This window comes from Amblyomma mixtum, chromosome 10, assembly GCF_055824585.1.
Source record: "Amblyomma mixtum isolate Tamu chromosome 10, ASM5582458v1, whole genome shotgun sequence".
In the NCBI taxonomy this organism is placed as follows: domain Eukaryota; kingdom Metazoa; phylum Arthropoda; class Arachnida; order Ixodida; family Ixodidae; genus Amblyomma; species Amblyomma mixtum.
The window spans coordinates 10,168,182-10,180,974 of NC_143021.1; the positions used below are offsets into that span (position 1 = coordinate 10,168,182).

The 12,793-nt window shown below is 48.1% G+C and overlaps 1 pseudogene; it reads left to right on the forward strand.

The window, feature by feature from the left end:
* Positions 1 to 7,575: 7,575 nt before the first annotated feature.
* On the forward strand, positions 7,576 to 11,475 carry LOC149325114 (uncharacterized; annotated as a pseudogene).
* Positions 11,476 to 12,793: the final 1,318 nt, after the last annotated feature.

The following is a 12,793-nucleotide window of genomic DNA, read 5'->3' on the forward strand; positions in this document are numbered from 1 at the left end:
TGTTACACCCGACCAGTGGTTTTTTGTGGAAAACTGTGCATTCATTCCTCGTTTGGTCGTCCCGGCACTCGATCTTCCTCCTTACCGCACCGCAGACTCCGCTCAGCTTATTCTTCGCTGTAAAAACCACTTTCACCCCGTATCTCGACCCTACGTTCTTCAATCGGTGTGACATTCCATGTACGTACGGAATCGCCACGGTTCTTGTAAGCGTGCCGCCTTTTTCTTTTTCTTTTGCTAGACTAACGCCCCTATAGTAGGATACAACTTTAAAAAAACAGCAGTTGCTAACACTGGGCCGCGCTCCGCGGCGTCTTGTATTACTCCGCTGGCCAATCGCAACTGTAAACGAAATCAGCTTTTTAACGTTTGACTATATCAAACAATGCAAGTATCAAAATTCCAGCGCTCATAATTTTTTCATTTTGATAAGCTTCTTGTTTATTTAACCAGAAACGTTTAAGCAGCGGACTGCTTTTTTGTCGTGGAGGAATTCTGTGCGCGGAGGCTAAATATATGGGCGGAGCTTCACTGCAGACTTAAGTTGTATCCGACTATAGTCAATATCCTCTCGGATATTTGAGCCAGAGCCATATCCGGATAACCGGCGTCCCTCAGCCTCTGAACCTGCCCCTGGAAGCTACTCTGAACCCTATGGGAGCACGATTTCCACAATGAAGCCGTGAGACATGCCGTCGCTATTCCCGCATTGACCAACCTAGAGTGCTCTGAATTGAAACTGAGGAGCGGCTTAGCTGTTCTTGGGTTATATTCCCAACACGCTGCTTTGTCACGGCAATTGACTTTCAGGTCAAGGAACTCCATCGAACCCGAGTCTGGTAATTCGAACGTGAAACACAGACCCTGGCTCCTCTCTTTGAAAATCTTAATGACATCGGTAACACTCCTGAGGGACCCTTGGTTCATAAACACTAAAAAATCATCAACATAGCGAAACACTTTCACAGCTACGTCCTCAAGATCTTTATCCAGTCTCATGTCCATCCGGCTTAAAGATGAATCCGTTCCAACCTGCCCAGTTTTCTGTCCTCGTCAATCCCGTGAACCCGTCACACGTGGTCACACCTACATCCTGATATCACTCTGCCCGCACATTACCATTTTGGGAGACAAACACAAGCGTTGAGTAACGGCCGCCAGACAGGAGATCGACTTGTACGCCATATCCCCCCCCCCCCCTTCCCACCAAAGCACAGTTCTCTCTCAGCAGAGACTTAGCGGAGCATAGCAGCACTGTGTGGCGAATTATTATTCGGGTCTTTCTCGGGCTAAACAGTCCGATGAGCACAAAAGATAGCATGGAACTTTACAGACAACAACTGTAGGGAAAAATCGTACAGGACCGGGGCGGGATCTTAATGCCCTTCTTGAGAGCCCATTTAAGTGTACCCCAAAAATGACACGACACTGCTAAAGAACATGAAGCAGTGATCAATAGTCTCTAGCGGCTGACACAGGCGGCATTTGAATGACCCTGGCACAAATGTCTCCTCAGCACAAAGCCACGTTCTGGAGCTTAACGTCGACAAGTTCAGATTAAAAAAGAAAGCCTCTGTGGCCTGTTCAACCGAAGTCGATGCACCCGTTTTAATGCAGGACGAGGTAAGGCAGCCAAAAGATCGATGCAGGAAATAACGCCTCAATTAGAGCTTTCGTTCCCGTAACTGAACATCCCATGTGTTTAACTAAATCATCCGCGCAGTGTTTTCGATGTCGTCGACTTCGTTAACTTTCATTCCTGCGTAATGGATCCAGAACACACTGCTATCGTATTTCCCTCTTAGGGCACGTAAAGCGGCCCCATTTTTAGACAGCAGTTTAAAATTATGTTCGACGATTCTTTACTTTTCAAAAAAGGGCCCCTAGCCAAAAGCTGTTTAAACTGTAGCTTGAGTCCGTCCTAAGCTCTTGACATGACCATAGACAGCATAAAACAATTATAGCTAATAACGCACAATTAAACTGCATGAGAGACGCAAATGCAAGCGCAGAAACAAACAATCAGAATTTTTTGTCCCCCGCAGGTCTGTAACGAAAGGTCAAATTGCGCAGTAGGCTTGTAAAGTTTTAAGAGCAGAAGCTGCACTTGCACTATGACGGACGTCTTTTCGGAGGGGTCAGTATTAATTTGGACCACCTAAGGCATCTTAAACGTAAAATGATATCACTGATGATATATGATGAGCGATATCATGTCCATACATTTTTCTTTGCTAGGAAATCATCGCGCCATCTTGTGTTGAGCAGTCAAGCACCATAGCTCTGCCACCGCAAGAGGTCAAAGACCCCTGACATGCGTGAACAGGTAACTCGGTATTTAAAAACAAGGCATAAATGAGTTTTTCGGCAATTTTTTGGCAAATTTTCATCTGGTCTGCTTCTGGAATAAAAAATCTTTTATTTTTTGCAGCTCTTCGACCCCACGAAAACAAGTTCACTTGTGGAAACGCCGGTTAAGCGCCCCCCCCCCCCCCCCCCCCGCCCTCCTTGCTTACTTTCTTTGTGTTTTTGTCGTGTCCGGTCGCTGTGTTGAATGCAGCGAAAGACGCACACGGTACTTTAAGACTTCGTTTATTGAAAGCCGATGAGGGTGCGACCAGCGTCGACCGAGGCAGCAGCCGAACTGGCCGCCCGAAGAAAGGAGGGAGCTGAGAAGCGTCCACGGGAGGGAGTGGCTTCCCAGAACAGGAGGAGGGTGCGGGGGCGCACCGTGGGGGGGCATCTGGTGACAGCGTGCGACGAGGGGCAAGTGTCGTTAGGAGGAGGATTGAGTGGTCGTTAGGAGGGGGCGCACACACACAAAAGCAATAAGGGGACACAACACTTCCTTCCCCCTTAGAAAGTTGCCTGGTATCGTGCAGGGGGTCGGCGCTCACGCGTGGAGGCGCGCTGGCTTTGTGCGCTCGGGGGAGAAACACTTGTAGGCTGGCTGTTGTTCGCTGTGTCTCCTGGGTCTGTCCTGGGCGAAGTCTCTTCTTCCGGGAAGAGGTGCCAGGCTATGTGGGAAAATGGTGCACGTGTTCTCTCCGCTGGCGGACAGCTCTCAGACGGCGTCGTAAATCTACGCAGCTGGTTGAGATGTCGGCGTGCTACTGTGCCATGTATGTTGACGAGCCAAGAGCGCAGGCCTATGCGTCTGACAATTGTAGCTTCCTCCCAGCGTGGCTTTTTCAGAAACTGTCGGGCGAGGACGCGCTGCCCCTCATTAAGCGTGCCGCAGCGCGGAATTGCTTTTTCTTCCCGGAACGTCTCTGCCTTTGGCTCGGGGAGGATGGCTGTGAGCTGGGTTCGCATTTCACGCTCGAACATCATTTTCGAGGGGGTCTCGCCTGTTGTGCTCTGAACCGTCGTGTGCTGCTTGAAGAGAAAGCGCGCAAGGCGGCGCTGCAGCGAGCCTGTCTGATCTCTTTCAAGGGCGCGTTTTAGCTCGGCTACGTAGCGCTCGGCTTGTCCGTTTGTCGCTGGGTGGTAGGGGGCCGATGTAACTGATGAGATCCCGTTGTCGCGATAAAACTTGAGGATCTCCGCAGACACAAACGGTGTTCCGTTGTCCGACACTACCTTGCGCGGCAGGCCGAACGTTGCAAATAGTGATCGGAGGTTGTCAATGACTGCTGCCGAAGTCGTCTGTCCCATTTGCCTTATCTCAAGCCACTTTGTGTAGGCATCTACGACCACAAGGAAAGTGCAGCCCTCAATTGGTCCTGCAAAATCAATGTGCAGTGTGTGCCATGGTGTGTCTGGCTTTTCCCATTCTGGGACAGGAGCTTTCGGCGGGGCGCTCCGGCTGCTCTGGCAAGGCTTGCATTCTCGCACCACTGTTTCGATGTCGTTGTCAATGCCAGGCCACCACATGTAGCTTCTGGCACACTTTTTCATTGCAACGATGCCCCGATGTCCGGCGTGGATGAGAGACATAGCTTGTGCGCGTAGTTCTCTCGGCATCACAACTCGGGACCCAAATATGATGCAGCCGCGATGGGTGCTCAACTCTGTAGCTCGCCTGCGGTAAGCGTCGAAGTTGTCCCCTTTGAGTTTATGCACGTTGCCTTGTTGAACAGCTGTGTAAACTAGCCGGAGAGCTGCGCACTTCTGCGTAGATGCTGCAACTGTGCCTGCTGTAAGCGGAGGTTCTGGCAGTGCTTCGAACATCAGAACGTCTCCTGGTGGAAATGGTTCGTCAACAGTTGCGTCTAGTGGCAGACGGCTTAGCGCATCGGCGTTTTGATGTTTACCAACCATGTTCTGGCTCGGCGTCTGGTGTATGCCGCATATCATCACGCCTAGTGGAGAAAACCAGTTTCTCCCTAGAAGGCTTGATCCTGTGCCCTTCACAACAAGCAGAGGTAGCGTATGGGTCTGGCCGTTGTAGTTAACCTGCACGTTGGCAGAGCCCAATAGTGGCAGATTCTGTCCTGACCACGTTCGCAGGTGCGTGTCGTCTTGTTGCAGGGCGGGTGCGTCAGATGGCCATGAAGTTCGGAACGTGTCCTCACTGATCAGAGTACAGGCTGCGCCGGAGTCCACCTCGAACTTAATCAGCTGGTGATGTACGCTTACTTCTGTAAAAATCTTCGGTCGCGTGCCGAGATTCATGGTGTTCAGGTCGTACAACACAGATGGTGTTGCTGATGTTGTTCCATGGAGATCAGATAGCGGCGTATTCTCTGAGGCGTTGACGCTGTGATTAGGCTGGGAAGGTGACTTTATCTTGGCAAGTCTCCGTTTCGTAATGCATGCTCTTTCGATATGCCCTCGCTTGTGGCAAAAATTACACGTGGCTGACTGGAATCGACATCCCTGGGGGTTGTGTTGGTCGTCACACCGCCAGCAGCGTTGTGCCTTTTTGACCGATTTTACAACAACAGAAGGCTTGCGCACCTGGTTGCTTGTCTGGTGTACCGGCTCGGTGTTCCGGCGAATCCCTCTCTGCTGGTGACCGGCGCTCTCCGCTCGAACGGCGATGTCGTAAGCTTTGCTGAATGTGAGGTCCTTCTCAGCGAACAGGCGCTGCTGCAGTGACTCGTCACTCAGTCCGCACACAAATCTGTCGCGTAACATCACGTCCAAGGGAAGCATGGTGGTGTTAGCAGAAGAAGCTGCGTCTCCCTCCTGCCCGGTAGCTGTTGTCGACAGCGTTCCAAAATTGCAGTCGGCAGCGAGCTTCTTGAGCGCGGCTACGTAGGCGCTCACAGTTTCTGCTCCCAGTTGATCTCGTCGTTGGAAGCGAGCCCGGCTGTAGACCTCGGATGGCCTTGGGTCGTAGTGCTTTTGCAGCGCTTTTACGATGTCGTCGTAAGACACTGCCGCTGGTGTGCTTGGCTGAATAAGGGCGCAGACAGTATCGTAGGTCTGCTCCCCGCACAGCGTCAGCAGGTTGGCCCTCTTCAAGGCTGGGTCTGTGATGTTGTTAGCTTCAAAGTAGAACTGAAGGCGTCCAACCCACGATGACCACGATGAGCCGTTGAACTCTGGTATCTGATTGGGAAACCCTCGCGTAGCCATGGCTTGTCAATAGCGTTGCGTAGCGCGGGTCGAATCCCATCCTCGTCGCCACTGTCGTGTCCGGTCGCTGTGTTGAATGCAGCGAAAGACGCACACGGTACTTTAAGACTTCGTTTATTGAAAGCCGATGAGGGTGCGACCAGCGTCGACCGAGGCAGCAGCCGAACTGGCCGCCCGAAGAAAGGAGGGAGCTGAGAAGCGTCCACGGGAGGGAGTGGCTTCCCAGAACAGGAGGAGGGTGCGGGGGCGCACCGTGGGGGGCATCTGGTGACAGCGTGCGACGAGGGGCAAGTGTCGTTAGGAGGAGGATTGAGTGGTCGTTAGGAGGGGGCGCACACACACAAAAGCAATAAGGGGACACAACAGTTTTCAAGCAACACTCTTACTTCCCCTCTGTCTACCATTAAAGGGATTACAAAATCGGTTCACGACTGCTGGTAAATCAGTTCAATGTTTAGAACGAATGCTTTTCAGCATTCGTCATGAGACCTTGGAAGCTTGTATTCTTTGAAGGGAATTAATTTTCTGGTTCTAGCTAGTCTGCGCTTTTCGAACGTTTAGAAACCACTCAAAGAAGACGAGGACGAAGAAAAGAACACTTAGAGACAAGGCAGGCGCTGAGTACCAACTCATTTGTTTTAGCTATAGAGAAATATTTTATAGGCCCAACCATCACCCGTGCACATCTGTCACACGATCACGCGATAAACCTACATTTTCTCCCTATAGTCATTTCTTACTAATAGAACACGCCACAGTTCTACACAGCAAAAAAAAAGAAAAACAAAAGCAAGAAAATCATTATAAAACCGGCTTATAACCTTGAATAAGCAACAAAGAACCTGTGCATATAAACCAGGGACCGCATATCTCTTAGGGTCTGTGAAAAGAGGAAAAGGAAAAAGGCGAAAAGAAGGAACCAGCGAAGGCAGTTGAAACCATTCCTGCCAAAACTGTGCCAAAAACCCAAAAAAGGCGATCCCAGTCGAAGGGCTATCTGGACACATAAAATACGCAGAAAAGGCGCCAGGAATAACCTTCTACAGAAAAAGAAACAGCCTACACGCATCCGTGCAGAAATCGCACCTCTTTATCCAGCAGTGACAATGGGACGTGCTGGCGCACTTCTCTTCTGCTTCGGGAAGATGCTCGAACGATGGGGCCAGATAGCACAACTTAAACGTAAAAAATAAATTCGGCAGACCATCGTAAGAGCTGTGGTTGTAAGCCGCTACTGAACGAAAGTGAGTTTCTTCTCCTCCTGTCACATTTAGTGAGAAATGTTACGGGACGAATAAGAAAAATATTCATGCAGAAAGATTGGTTTATGGTTTATGGGGTTTAACGTCCCAAAGCAACTTAGGCTATGAGGGACGCCGTAGTGGAGGGCTGCGGAAATTTCGACCACCTGGGGTTCTTTAACGTGCACTGACATCGCACAGTACACGGGCCTCGAATTTCTCCTCCAAAGAAATTCAACCGCCACGACCGGGATCGAACCCGCGTCTTTCGGGGCAGCAGCCGAGCACCATAGCCACTGAGCCACCGCGGCGGCTCATGCAGAAAGAGATGGACGATCACCCTACTAAGCCTTTGATGATTGGCGGCGTGATTCCGATTCGTTGGGAATTCACTGCGCATTATACGGCACATTTTATTTCTTTGGCGAAATGCATTGAAACATGAGGGGCTCTGCGGCCTCTTTGAGACACGCAAACAGCGGCCTGTGCCTGCGCGCGCTCTTTTCCCGCCAGCAATGTGAGAGCGGTATCAGCGTGACTGCGCGTCACCGACCTGTTAAACTTCTGAAGGAACCAGCGCACAAAACACAACGGACAAGAAAAAGGCGGAACACGACGGACAGGAGCGCTGAACTTACAACTTTATTTCGGAAGTAAAGATGCAACGTATATATACACAGCCATGTCAGGGGGGCGTGCCACACAAGGAAAGCAAGAACAAGTGGAATCTACAAGGTCGTGAAGAGACAAGCGGCACAGGCAAACCAAAGATCTTAACTAATATAACATGTGAAGGTGAGGAGTTTCAATGGAGTCGAGGGTTGGACGGAAACCCGTCTGGTCGGGGGTGTACATGAAGAAGAAGGCAGCAATCAAGCAACTCCAGGCTAATGCCGATTTGGTCATCCTACCAGCTGACAAAGGAAATTCCACTGTTCTTCTCGACAAGGTCGACTACAAGAGCAAAATGCTGGCCCTGCTGAATGACCAGAGCACTTACGTGCGTCTCAAGAAGGACCCAACGGCAAAGATACAGACACAGTTGCAAAAGCTTCTATCGGACGTCTTTCGAGTGGTGCCACCCCAGCACAAGTCCCTCTACTTCGCGCTACTATGTCACAATGGCTCAGCTCCGGCGTTGTATGGCCTTCCTAAGATACACAAAACCGGTGTTCCAATGAGGCCTATCGTAGATTTCACCCGTTCACCCCTCTACAAGCTCTCCGGCTTCCTGCATCGCATACTTGCTCCGCTCGTCGGAAGAACCCCCACCAATGTGCGTCATTCTGCTGACTTTATAGAAAGAGTTAGAAACGTGCGTCTTGACGACTGTGACATGATGGTCTCTTTTGATGTCAAGTCGCTCTTCACGAGCGTTCCAATTGACATAGCAGTCGAGGTTTGCGCGGCAGCCCTGGAATCTGATGTCACTTTGACTGGCAGGTCACCAATCGATGTACCGGATCTCAGGCGACTCCTGCATTTCTGCCTGAGTAACACTTATTTTACTTTCGACCATGTGTTTTACAAACAAGTTCAGGGCACAGCCATGGGCGCTTCAGTTTCTGTTACCGCTGCAAACCTAACAATGGAATGGCTGGAAAGCTGCGCACTAGATTCATTCAGCCCACAACCAAAGATTTTTGTGCGGTACGTCGATGACTGTTTTTCTATTATCAAGGAGGATGCTTTACTTGATTTCACAGCGCATCTTAACAGCATCGAAGGAGCCATCCAGTTCACAGTCGAACAAGAAGAGAATGGACAGCTTCCATTTTTGGACGTCTTAGTGAAACGAAGCCAATCCGCACTCTCATTCAAAGTGTACAGAAAGAGCACTCATACTGGCCGCTATCTTCACTTTAACTCCCTTCACCCAGCCTCTCACAAGAGATCAGTGGTTGCCTCGCTTTTTCGTCGAGCAGACCGCATCTGCACAGAGCCAGAGGACGCCAAAGCCGACCGTCAAAGAGTTCGCAAGGACCTCTCCGAATGTTGCCTTTGCCGTTGCCTTTCGTCAACGCTGTGGAACGCAAACTGTTGCGACCCCCGCGATCTGACAGTGGCCCAGCCGCCAAAAAACGTGCACCTGTGCCATATGTGCCCGGGATCAGCGAAACCTTGGCGCGCATCCTGCGTTCTTACGACGTCGAGGTGTCGCATGTGCCGGCGAAGAAGTTGCGGCAAACTCTCGTGAACGTGAACGTGCCTGCCAAAGGAAAAGTTTCCGGGCGTAGTGTACAGTATACCGTGTAGAGACTGTCATCATGTGTATGTGGGTGAAAGTGGACACTTTGTTAAAAGATTGAAACAACACCAGTATGATGTTGAAAACAAGAAAGCTTCGTCAAATACACTCGCCGAACATTCTGAAAGCAGGCAGCATGACATAGATTGGAGCAATGCGCGCATTTTAAAAACCGAAAAGAATCTCAAAAGCCGCCTATATCTGGAATCCTTAATCATTCAGACAACCGACCACACTCTTAATCGCACTGACGGGGCACTTCCTAGTGCAAAGGCCGCTGCCTAGGGCACATTTGAAAGCATAAATAGCCAGCCTTTTCACGTCTGTACCTTTTTGTGAACAAGGCTCCCGTGTGGGAGCCGAAACGTCGTTTAAAGTGTTCATTTTTATTTTGGTCGGTTTTCTGCCTTATTCTTCAGTTTCAATGGAGGCAAGAAAAACAACAGGGAAAAAAACAAGGGAAAAAATGCCAGACCTCGTGAAGATGAAAATTGATACTGATAACAAAAACCGATAAAAACAAAAAGGCAAAAACCAATAAAAGCGATAAAAGCACTAAAGTTGACAGGGCAATGGAAAAGATAAGATGCCAACAAGTTACACGGCAAAAATACTAACAGCTAAAATTAAGAAAACATCGCGGAAAAACTAACAGCTAAAAGGTAAAACCCACAGAAACATAAGGTTAAGTCTTGTGTATCAAATAGCGGAATAAAGTTGGCGGGAAAAAAGATGGTTGGAAGTTAAAATGTTAGTGCCTCGAATTTTGTGCCAGATAGGCGAGTTCTCTTAATTTTAGCTGTTAGTATTTTTGCCGTGTTACTTGTTGGCATCTTATCTTTTTCTTTTCCATTGCCCTGTTAACTTTATTGCTTTTATCGCTTTTATTGGTTTTTGCCTTTTTGTTTTTATCGGTTTTTGTTATCAGTATCAATTTTCATCTTCACGAGGTCTGGAGTTTTTTCCCTTGTTTTTTTCCCTGTTGTTTTTCTTGCCTCCATTGAAACTCCTCACCTTCACGTGTTATATTAGTTAAGATCTTTGGTTTGCCTGTGCCGCTTGTCTCTTCATGACCTTGTAGATTCCACTTGTTCTTTCTTTCCTTGTGTGGCACGCCCCCCTGACATGGCTGTATATATACGTTGCATCTTTACTTCCGAAATAAAGTTGTAAGTTCAGCGCTCCTGTCCGTCGTGTTCCGCCTTTTTCTTGTCCGTTGTGTTTTGTGCGCTGGTTCCTTCAGAAGTATGTATTACCAACTAGACCAACAACAAGTGTTGACCTGTTCAACGCAATCAGTGGTGGTGGGAGCCCGTGGCAGCAGCTGCACTGAGAGAGGAGACTCGGCGAAAACTAGCCTCACGAAACATGTAAAGGCCTTCCTTCCTATCGCTCCCCCTTCCTTTCCCTGTCGTGTATTTCTTGCGATAGGCGCAGCTCAGGTGCCTCAGGTTTCAACGGCAGGTGCCGCGGCCAGCAACATCGTTTCCTTACTCTGTTGTTTTATTAATAAAGAGCCGCTAATAATAAAAATGATAGGAGTTTCCATCCATCGAAGAGGCGGCGCCAGCATCGCTTGCGCGGCATCGAGCAGAGGCCGTGGCGACCACGGCCGTCTGCGAATGCCAGTGTAGGGGAAAGCCTTTAATGCCTCATCATTGTCGACAGCAGCTTGTAGACAGAAGGTTGTCAGCAGCAGTGTTGCCAACTCAAAAATGATAAACCCGCAACACCAACTCCCAAAACCCGCTAAAAACCGCCAAATGTATTTTTTGTGCCAAAAAGACCATTGTTGTACATTTTATTGAGTCTGTAAACAAATATAACTAATAATATAAAAAGAAAAGAAAGCACTTTTTCCTTTCCGAATAAAGACCGTCGACTATATTATTTTTTATCGACGGGAGACTGAATGTATTTTTTATGCAAGAAAGACCATTGTTGCAGATTTTATTGAGTCTGTAAACAAAAATAACTAATAATATAAAAAAAAAGAAAGCACTTTTTCTTCTCCGAACAAAGAACGTCGACTATATTATTTTTTATCGACTAGAGACTGCGTACATTACGTTAAAGTTAGTACTTTTTAAAAAAATTCTAACATTTTAAAGTACTGACTAGACATTGCTGAGTCCTGACTGACTAGAGGCATGATCACAGAAAGATGTCTGCTTCATCTGCAAGCGACTGTCCACTCGTATCGCTTGTACTAGGTCCAGGTGGGCTTCCAGCGCTGCTGCCAGCGTACGCCTCCACAGTGCCGATCTCTTGAACTACATTTTGTAGCAGTTAGTAGTTGGAGCAGCATTTACCCCGCCCCCGGAGTCCGGCTCGAATAGTCAAGATGGCATTCGTCATCTCTGTTGGCAGCCTGTTCCTCTGCTTGCATTTGATAATGTTCAGCTGTCTGAACGCGCGTTCAACCTCTGCGTTTGACCAGGGCAGCACCAGCATGGATAGAGCAAACTCGGCCAATTCGGAGAAGGGATTTTTGTCGGAAGCATCCCTGTACTTGTTGACTTCGTCCCAGAATGCAACTGTGCTCGCACAGTTATTCCAGTTGACGAGAGTGAGCTTCTCTCATTGCAGTTTAATGGCAGCGATTTTTTCTGGTGGCAGATCCAAAAATTCCATAAGGGGCACCAATGAGTCTAACTACGCGAAGTGCGTTCCCAACTGAGAGCAGGGAAACTTGTCTTAGTATTCGGACGTTGTCAGGTAATCTTTGCTGGAGCTGTTTCAGCAGATGAGACAGAAATCCGACACACCGCTGTCTAAATACGTGTTCGGCATCTCTCAAAAAACCAGCCTTTCTCAGCTCTTGCCGCTTTTTCTCAGTCTCGTAGCCGAGATCCGACGTCATATTAACGTAGCCGTCGACGCTTGAACTGAGTGGGTCTGCACGGCACGTATTTATTTATTTATTTATTTACCCTCAGGGCCGTTAGGCGTTACAGAGGGGAGTGGGAATAACATGCAAGTATAAAAAACAAAACAGCAGCTAGAAAAATTTAATATAGTTACAGCACACACTGGTATAAAATCAATAACAGAATTAACAAAAGGCAGCATTACACAAAACAAAACACAAAAGAAAGCAGCAGCTAATAAATTAACAAAGTTATAGACACATACTTATATAAAATTAATAACAGCGTTACGAAATGCAGCAGTATCCGTAATTACAGCAATATTCTGGGGAAGGTGATTCCAGCTGACACAAGTTCTGGGTATGAATGAATCGTGAAAACATCTTGTACGACAAGGAGGGATCCAAACTTTGTGACGGTGATCAATGCGTGCGGAAATATAGGGTGGTCTTTTTAGTAACTTCTCTTTAAGATAAGGATTATGATAAATTTTGTGAAAAGTACATAATGAAGCTATTGACCTGCGATGGGAAAGAAGCTGTAGGGAAAGGTTAGTTTTCATGGCAGTTACACTACTAGTACGATGATAGTTGGAAAGTATGAAGCGACAACCGCGGTTTTGAATAGATTCTAAGTCAGAAATGAGAGATTCGACCCCAGGGTTCCACACCGATGAAGCATATTCCAATTTAGAGCGGACCAATGTTTTGTAAAGTAATAGTTTTAATGAACTCGGTGCACATGAAAAATTTCTGCGAAGGTATCCAAGCATGCGATTGGCGTTATTTGTAATGTAGTCAACATGAGTTTTCCAAGACAGGTTAGAAGAGACGTGAACACCCAGATATTTATAAGACGACACAGTTTCAAGAGTGATGCCATTGATGCAGTAGGTAGAGGGTGTATTA